Genomic DNA, 8,042 nt, shown 5'->3' on the forward strand with positions numbered 1-8,042 from the left:
GTCATCGAGCTGAACATGTGCTGAACTCGGAGGTGCTGTGCGTTCAGTACTTGGATCGGTCGGATCGTGAAGACGTACGACTACATCAACCGCATTGTGCTAATGCTTCCGCTTTCGGTCTACGAGGGTACGTAGACAACACTCTCCCCTCTCGTTGCTATGCATCACCATGATCTTGCGTCTGCGTAGGAATTTTTTTGAAATTACTACGTTCCCCAACAAGTAGCACCATGGTCTTCATGATAGAGAGTCTCTTATTCTGCCACTTTCATATACTAGTGGGAATTTTCATTATAGAACTTGGCTTGTGTATTCCAACAATGGGCTACCTCAAATGCCCTAGGTCTTCGTGAGCAAGCAAGTTGGATGCACACCCACTTAGTTTCTTTTGTTGAGATTTCATACATTTATAGCTCTAGTGCATCTGTTGCATGGCAATCCCTACTCCTCGCATTGACATCAATTGATGGGCATCTCCATAGCCCGTCGATTAGCCGCGTCAATGTGAGACTTTCTCCCTTTTGTCTTCTTCACACAACCTCCATCATCATATTCTATTCCACCCATAGTGCTATGTCCATGGCTCGCGCTCATGTCTTGCGTGAAAGTTGAAAAAGTTTGAGAATACTAAAGTATGAAACAATTGCTTGGCTTGTCATCGGGGTTGTGCATGATGGGAGCATTTTGTGTGACGAAAATGAAGCGTGGCCAAACTATATAATTTTGTAGGGATGAGCTTTCTTTGGCCATGTTATTTTGAGAAGACATAATTGCTTAGTTAGTATGCTTGAAGTATTATTATTTTTATGTCAATATTAAACTTTTGTCTTGAATCTTATGGATCTGAATATTCTTGCCACAATAAAGAATATTACATTGATAAATATGTTAAGTAGCATTCCACATCAAAAATTCTGTTTTTATCATTTACCTACTCGAGGACGAGCAGGAATTAAGCTTGGGGATGCTTGATACGTCTCCAACGTATCTGTAATTTTTGATTGTTCCATGCTATTATACTATCAATCTTGGATGTTTTATATGTATTTATATGCTATTTTATATGATTTTTCGGACTAACCTATTAACCTAGAGCCCAGTGCCAGTTTCTATTTTTTTCCTTATTTTTGAGTATCGCAGAAAAGGAAAACCAAACGGAGTCCAATTGACCTGAAATTTGACGGAGATCATTTTTGGACCAGAAGAATTCCATGGAGTACCGGAGATGGGCCAGAAGTGTCCCGAGGCCACCACGAGGGTGGGGGCGCGCCCTACCCCCCTGGGCGCACCCCCCTACCTCGTGGCCGCCTCGGGGACCCCCCTGACTTGTTCCCGACTCCAACACCTCTTATATATACCCAAACTTCCAGAAAGAAACCTAGATCGGGAGTTCCGCCGCCGCAAGCCTCTGTAGCCACCAAAAACCAATCTAGACCCGTCCCGGCACCCTGCCGGAGGGGGGGAATCCCTCTCCGGTGGCCATCTTCATCATACCGGCGCTCTCCATGACGAGGAGGGAGTAGTTCACCCTTGGGGCTGAGGGTATGTACCAGTAGTATGTGTTTGATCTCTCTCTCTCTCTCGTGTTCTTGATTTGGCACGATCTTGATGTATCGCGAGCTTTGCTATTATAGTTGGATCTTATGATGTTTCTCCCCCTCTACTCTCTTGTAATGGATTGAGTTTTCCCTTTGAAGTTATCTTATCGGATTGAGTCTTTAAGGATTTGAGAACACTTGATGTATGTCTTGCATGTGCTTATCTGTGGTGACAATGGGATATCACGTGATCCACTTGATGTATGTTTTGGTGATCAACTTGCGAGTTCCGTGACCTTGTGAACTTATGCATAGGGGTTGGCACACGTTTTCGTCTTGACTCTCCGGTAGAAACTTTGGGGCACTCTTTGAAGTTCTTTGTGTTGGTTGAATAGATGAATATGAGATTGTGTGATGCATATCGTATAATCATACACATGGATACTTGAGGTGACATTGGAGTATCTAGGTGACATTAGGGTTTTGGTTGATTTGTGTCTTAAGGTGTTATTCTAGTACGAACTCTAGGATAGATTGAACGGAAAGAATAGCTTCGTGTTATTTTACTACGGACTCTTGAATAGATCGATCAGAAAGGATAACTTTGAGGTGGTTTCGTACCCTACAATAATCTCTTCATTTGTTCTCCGCTATTAGTGACTTTGGAGTGAATCTTTGTTGCATGTTGAGGGATAGTTATATGACCCAATTATGTTATTATTGTCGAGAGAACTTGCACTAGTGAAAGTATGAACCCTATGCCTGGTTTCAATGCATTGCAATACCGTTTTCACTCACTTTTATCATTAGTTACCTTGCTGTTTTTATATTTACAGATTACAAAAACATATATCTACCATCCATATTGCACTTGTATCACCATCTCTTCGCTGAACTAGTGCACCTATACAATTTAACATTGTATTGGGGACACAAGAGACTCTTTGCTATTTGGTTGCAGGGTTGTTTGAGAGAGACCATCTTCATCCTATGCCTCCCATGGATTGATAAAGCTTAGGTCATCCACTTGAGGGAAATTTGCTACTGTCCTACAAACCTCTACACTTGGAGGCCCAACAATGTTTACAAGAAGAATATTGTGTAGTAGACATCACCAAACAACCCCAAGTGCGCAAGTAAGAGCGTGTAGTTCTTCTCTTTTCCCATTGATCATAGGGAGTAGTCTCATTATCCTTCACGGGAACTTTATTGAGGACATGACATGATGTCAATACAGCCTCCCCCCACCATGCCTTGGATAAACCCGATGTATCTAACATGACGTTAGCCAACTCTGTTAGAGTATGGTTTTTCCGTTCGGCAACCCCGTTTGACTAGGGTGAATAGGGAGGCATCCTCTCATGAATAATACCATGTTCCGCACAAAATAAATTGAACTCACTAGAAAAGTACTCTCCACCACGATCAGACTAGACTCATTTTATTTTCTTCTCAAGTTGGTTCTCAACTTCAGCCTTATAGATTTTAAAGTAGTGTAGAGCCTCATCCTTTGTATTTAACAAATACACATAACAGAATCTAGTGAAATCATCAATCAAAGTCATGAAGTATTTCTTTCCACCTTTAGTCAGCACACCATTCATCTCATAGAGATCTGAATGTATGAGCTCTAGTGGTGCCAGGTGTCTCTCCTTCGCAGGCTTGTGAGGCATACGGGGTTGCTTTGTTTGCACACACGCATGGCACTTAGAGCCTTTGGCTAAAGTGAAACTCTGGATTAGATTCATCTTAGCTAGCCGCATCATACAACCGAAATTTATGTGACAAAGATGTGAATGCCAAACCTCACATTCGTTCACATTGGAATGAATTTGGTTCACGACTTTATTACAAAAATCTTCCAGGGAAAGGCGGAACAAACCACCACACCCATATCCTTTTCCAACAAATAGTCTGTAACGAGATACGACTACTTTGTTAGACTCAAATACTAGTTTAAACCCTTGTTTACATAGAAGGGATCCACTAACGAGATTCTTCTTGATAGCGGGGACATGCTGCACGTTCTTCAGTTGTACGATCTTTCCCGAAGTAAACTTCAGACCTATCGTGCCAACACCATGAACAGAAGCATGTGAGTCGTTCCCCATCAGGACGGAACAATCTCGTGTGACCTGGTAAGAAGAAAACAAAGACACATCAGCACACATGAATATTGGCCCTAGTGGCAACCCACCAATCAGTGGACCACTACTGGAATCAGCTAATTTGCCATCTGCCAGCTCTTTGCCGTCCGCTAGCTGACGGCAAAGAAGCTCTTTGCCATCAGCTACCAAAAAGCAGAAGGCAAAGATCTGGCGGACGGCAAAGAAGCTCTTTGCCGTCCGCCAGATCTTTGCCCTCCGCCAGCGGACGGCAAAGAGAGAGGTGGCCCCCACCCCCCGCCCGTTTTGGGAAAAACTTAACGGCCCACCTCTTTGCCGTCTGCCAGCAGACGGCAAAGAGGCAAAAGGGCGGACGGCAAAGAGGGGCGGACGGCAAAGAGGCAGTATCTAACGGCCCGTGCCCCCCGCCCCTCTCTGTTCTCTCCTCGCCCCACCACCCCACCGCCGCCGCCTCTCGCCCCCGCCGCCGCCGCCCCGTCGCCCCCGCCGCCCCGGCCCCCCGCCGCCCCGTCGCCCCCCCCCCCCCCGCCCCGGCCCCACGCCGCCCCGGCCCCCCGCCGCCCAGACGCCCCGCCGCCCCGCGCCCCACCGCCCCGGGCCCGGCCCCCCGCCGCCCCAGGCCGCCCCGGCACCCCGGCCAGCTCCTCCACCGCCCCGGGCCCGGCCCCCCGCCGCCCCAGGCCGCCCCGGCACCCCGGCCAGCTCCTCCACCGCCCCGGGCCCGGCCCCCCGCCGCCCCGGCCAGCTCCTCCACCGCCCCGCCCCCCTCCTCCATCGGCCCTGCCCCAGGTGAGCCCCCCTCCTTTTTTCTATTTTTTTTCTGTTTATTCTTTTTTAGTTTTAGTTTAGATTTAGATTTAGTTTAAGTTTTAGTTTAGTTTTAGGTTTAGATTTAGTTTTTTCCTTTTTTCTGTTTTATTAGTTTTAGGTTTATGTTTAGTTTAGATTTAGTTTTAGTTTTAGTTTTAGGTTTAGTTTAGTTTGAGGAAAGAAGAAGAAGAAGAGAAAAAGAGGAGAGGAGGAGAAGAAGAAGAGGAAAAAGGAAAGGAAGAAGAAGAAGAGGAGGAGGAGAAGAAAAAAGAAGAAGAGGAAGAAGAAGAAGAAAAAAGAGGAGAGGAGGAGAAGAAGAAAAGGAAAAAGGAAAGAAGAAGAAGAAGAAGAAGAAGAAGAAGAAGAAGAAGAAGAAGAAGAAGAAGGAAGAAAAGGAAGAAAAGGAAGAATAGGAAGAAGAAGAAAAGGAAAAAAGAGGAAAAAACCCCGACCCGACACGGCACCCCGACACGACACCCCGACCCCTAGACCCCGACCCCGACACCCCGACCCCGACCCCGACACCCCGACCCCGACACCCCGACCCCGAGCCTGACCCGACACCCCGACCCCGACACCGACACGGCACCCCGACCCCGACCCGGCACCCCGACCTGACACCCCGACCCCGAGACCCCGACCCCGACACCGACATGACACCCCGACACCGACACCCTGACACCACACCCACCCTTACCCCGACACCGACACGGCACCCCGACCCCGACCCGGCACCCCGACCAGACACCCCGACCCTGAGACCCCGACCCCGAGCCTGACCCGACACCCCGACCCCGAGACCCCGACCCCGACCCGGCACCCAACCCGACACCCCGACCCCGAAACCCCGACCCCGGGCCTGACCCGACACCCCGACCCCGACACTGACACGGCACCCCGACCCCGAGACCCCGACCCCGACCCCGACACCCCGACCCCGAGCCGGACCCGACACCCCGACCCCGACACCGACACGGCACCCCGACCCCGACCCGGCACCCCGACCCGACACCCCGACCCCGAGACCCCGACACGGCACCCCGACACCGACAGGACACCCCGACCACCGACACCTCCCGAAAAGGTGTTCTTTGGCCTTCCAGAGGCCGACGGGATCATATATTTGTGAATTATTAGTTAGGTCATATATTTTTCGATTTTGTTATGAAAAACATCATATATAATTGTGTTGATCGTGTAGTTTTAAATGTACAGTTGTTTCATCGCTGCGAGGTTTGGTGTTCGACGACCTCGCCGTGCGTTTGACGAGCTCTGCCCCTTCGTTCGTGGGTGAGCACAAATGACAAGTCCTCCTCCCCCATTAATTATTTGATCTATTCCGATGAAACTTGATAGCTAGCTATGTATGTGTCTTGAATCATCAGTATGCGTAACCAATATGTGTCTCCCGTTCGAAAGCGTCATAGTTATAAATATGCATGCATTTGCATATTTATAACCTTGATTCTTTCGAATTGTCCAACGCTATCCATGGACAGCCCGAGTATGTGTAGATTGGGTTCGTTTTTCCATATGCTTTGCTCCGGATCCGACGCATATATTTCGTCAGTGCCTCCCCTGTTGTTCTCCGGGTACACATCCTCTCTGTTTATTGCAGAGACGTGTATCAGGAGAACAACGGGGAGGTGCTGCCGAAATTTTGCGTCGGATCCGGAGCATAGCATGGGAAAATAAACCCAATCTACACATACACGGGTGGGATTAGGACCTATCATTACCTATTAGAGTGTAGGTTGCATGGACGTAATAAAATTGACAAAGTAGATCAACTGATGAATATATACATGGTGAATTACATATATAATTGTTGTGTGTCCAGTAGCTCTGAAAGTCAAGATGAGTGACCGTGCTTGGATGTATACCGGTCACACTGGTCAGAACAAATGGAGCGCTGAATGGTTCACAAAGACTAAGGGGTTTGTGCAAGCCGCATTTGCAAATGGCCAAAAGAAAACCTGGTGCCCCTGTTTCCGGTGCGGCAATTGGGAAAAGAAGACAGAGGCTGAAATGGGCAAACACCTGCAGAAGAGTGGTTTTACGCCCGATTATACGGTGTGGACATTTCATGGTGAGTCTGCCCAACGTGACCGAGCTGAGGTGGATCGTCGTCGCACCGACGAGCATGGTACCGGGATGGAAAACATGGTGCAAGGCTATGATGATGCTCGGGATTCGGACGAGGAGATGGAGGAATCTGCAAAGGCCTTCAATGGTGAGTTGAAGCAATTTATGAACTTCTGCTCTATGGTGAAAATCCACCGAATGTCGTAGTCTTCAAATGTTATTGGTTTCAGCCGAAGGAGACTAGAAGGACTCATGAACATGTAGGGCTAGTTGAAATCAACCAAAGCACTCATTTAGATGTTCCTGATGTCTATATTATGGCTCAACAGGCGACCCAAGTATTCTATCTATCGTGGGCCTGCCAAACTAATCCAAATCTGAAAGGTTGGGATGTCGTTTATGAAGTGCCGCCACGTGCTAGACTTTCTCCCCCAAAGGAAGAGGATTATGAACCTCACATTAACCCAGACACATATGAAGGAGAATTCTTCCAAGAGACACGTCTTTCCAAAAAGCGTTTCAAGAACCGCTATACTTCACCCCAAAACATTGAAGTAGACAGCGACAATGAATCCGACATCACCCCAGAGGAGGAACAAGAAGAGCCGGAACAAGAAGAGGTTACTGCTGCGGATGACCTGTCAATGCTTGACCGATTACGTCAAGGTGGCCTTGCACATGTTGATGCCAATGAACCCTATGAGCCCGTCATTGATTATAGTGATGATGATGATTATGCATTTATTGATGATACTGATCAAGATTATTAGTAGTGTCAGGTATTACATTTTTTTATGTTGTACTTGATGATGATACACTTAAGTGATACACATATTATTATTCATGTCGGTCTTTTTTTATGTTGTACTAATTTCGTTTACTGTTTGTCATGGCAGGTGTTGAAAGATGGTGGGCGCTGGTCGGGAGCATGGTCTGAGGTCTTCCATTCCAGACGCACCTCTCCGCCGAGCGTTGCTGGACAGTATGGCCACACCGCTGGGCCCTTCTTCGTCGACCGCGGTGCCCAGTAGGGGACGAGGTAGGAAGAGAGGAGGTGGGGCACGTGGTCGTGGGAGAGGAGGTAGGGTGACTGCTACGGCGCCTTCCTCACCGCCACCCCCAGCCGTTTCACCCGAGCACATGACTGCTAGGGTGGACTCGTCCGAGGAGGAGGCTACACGGACTCCGGTCCACGAGCCTTCGGTCCACGGGTCTTGGGCCCACGAGCCTCGGGTCGACTGGCCTTCGGCCCACGAGAGTTCGGCCCACGTGACCCCAGAGGAGCACACGTCCGGATGGGGTACCTGGCCGGATCAGCCCGAGGAGCCGAGTGGCCGTGCTGATGATGGCGGGGAGCCGACTGATCTTGAGGAGGAGGGGGGCACCGTCTACCAGCGTGGTGCTACACAGCTCCCGTCCGTGCCGGTGACCCGCGAGCAGAGGTGGTTGATTTTCCCTGATGGGGAGAGGTACGTAAGTGCAT

Source organism: Triticum urartu, chromosome 1A, assembly GCF_056163025.1.
Source record: "Triticum urartu cultivar PI428250 chromosome 1A, HENAU_Tu73, whole genome shotgun sequence".
Lineage (NCBI taxonomy): Eukaryota > Viridiplantae > Streptophyta > Magnoliopsida > Poales > Poaceae > Triticum > Triticum urartu.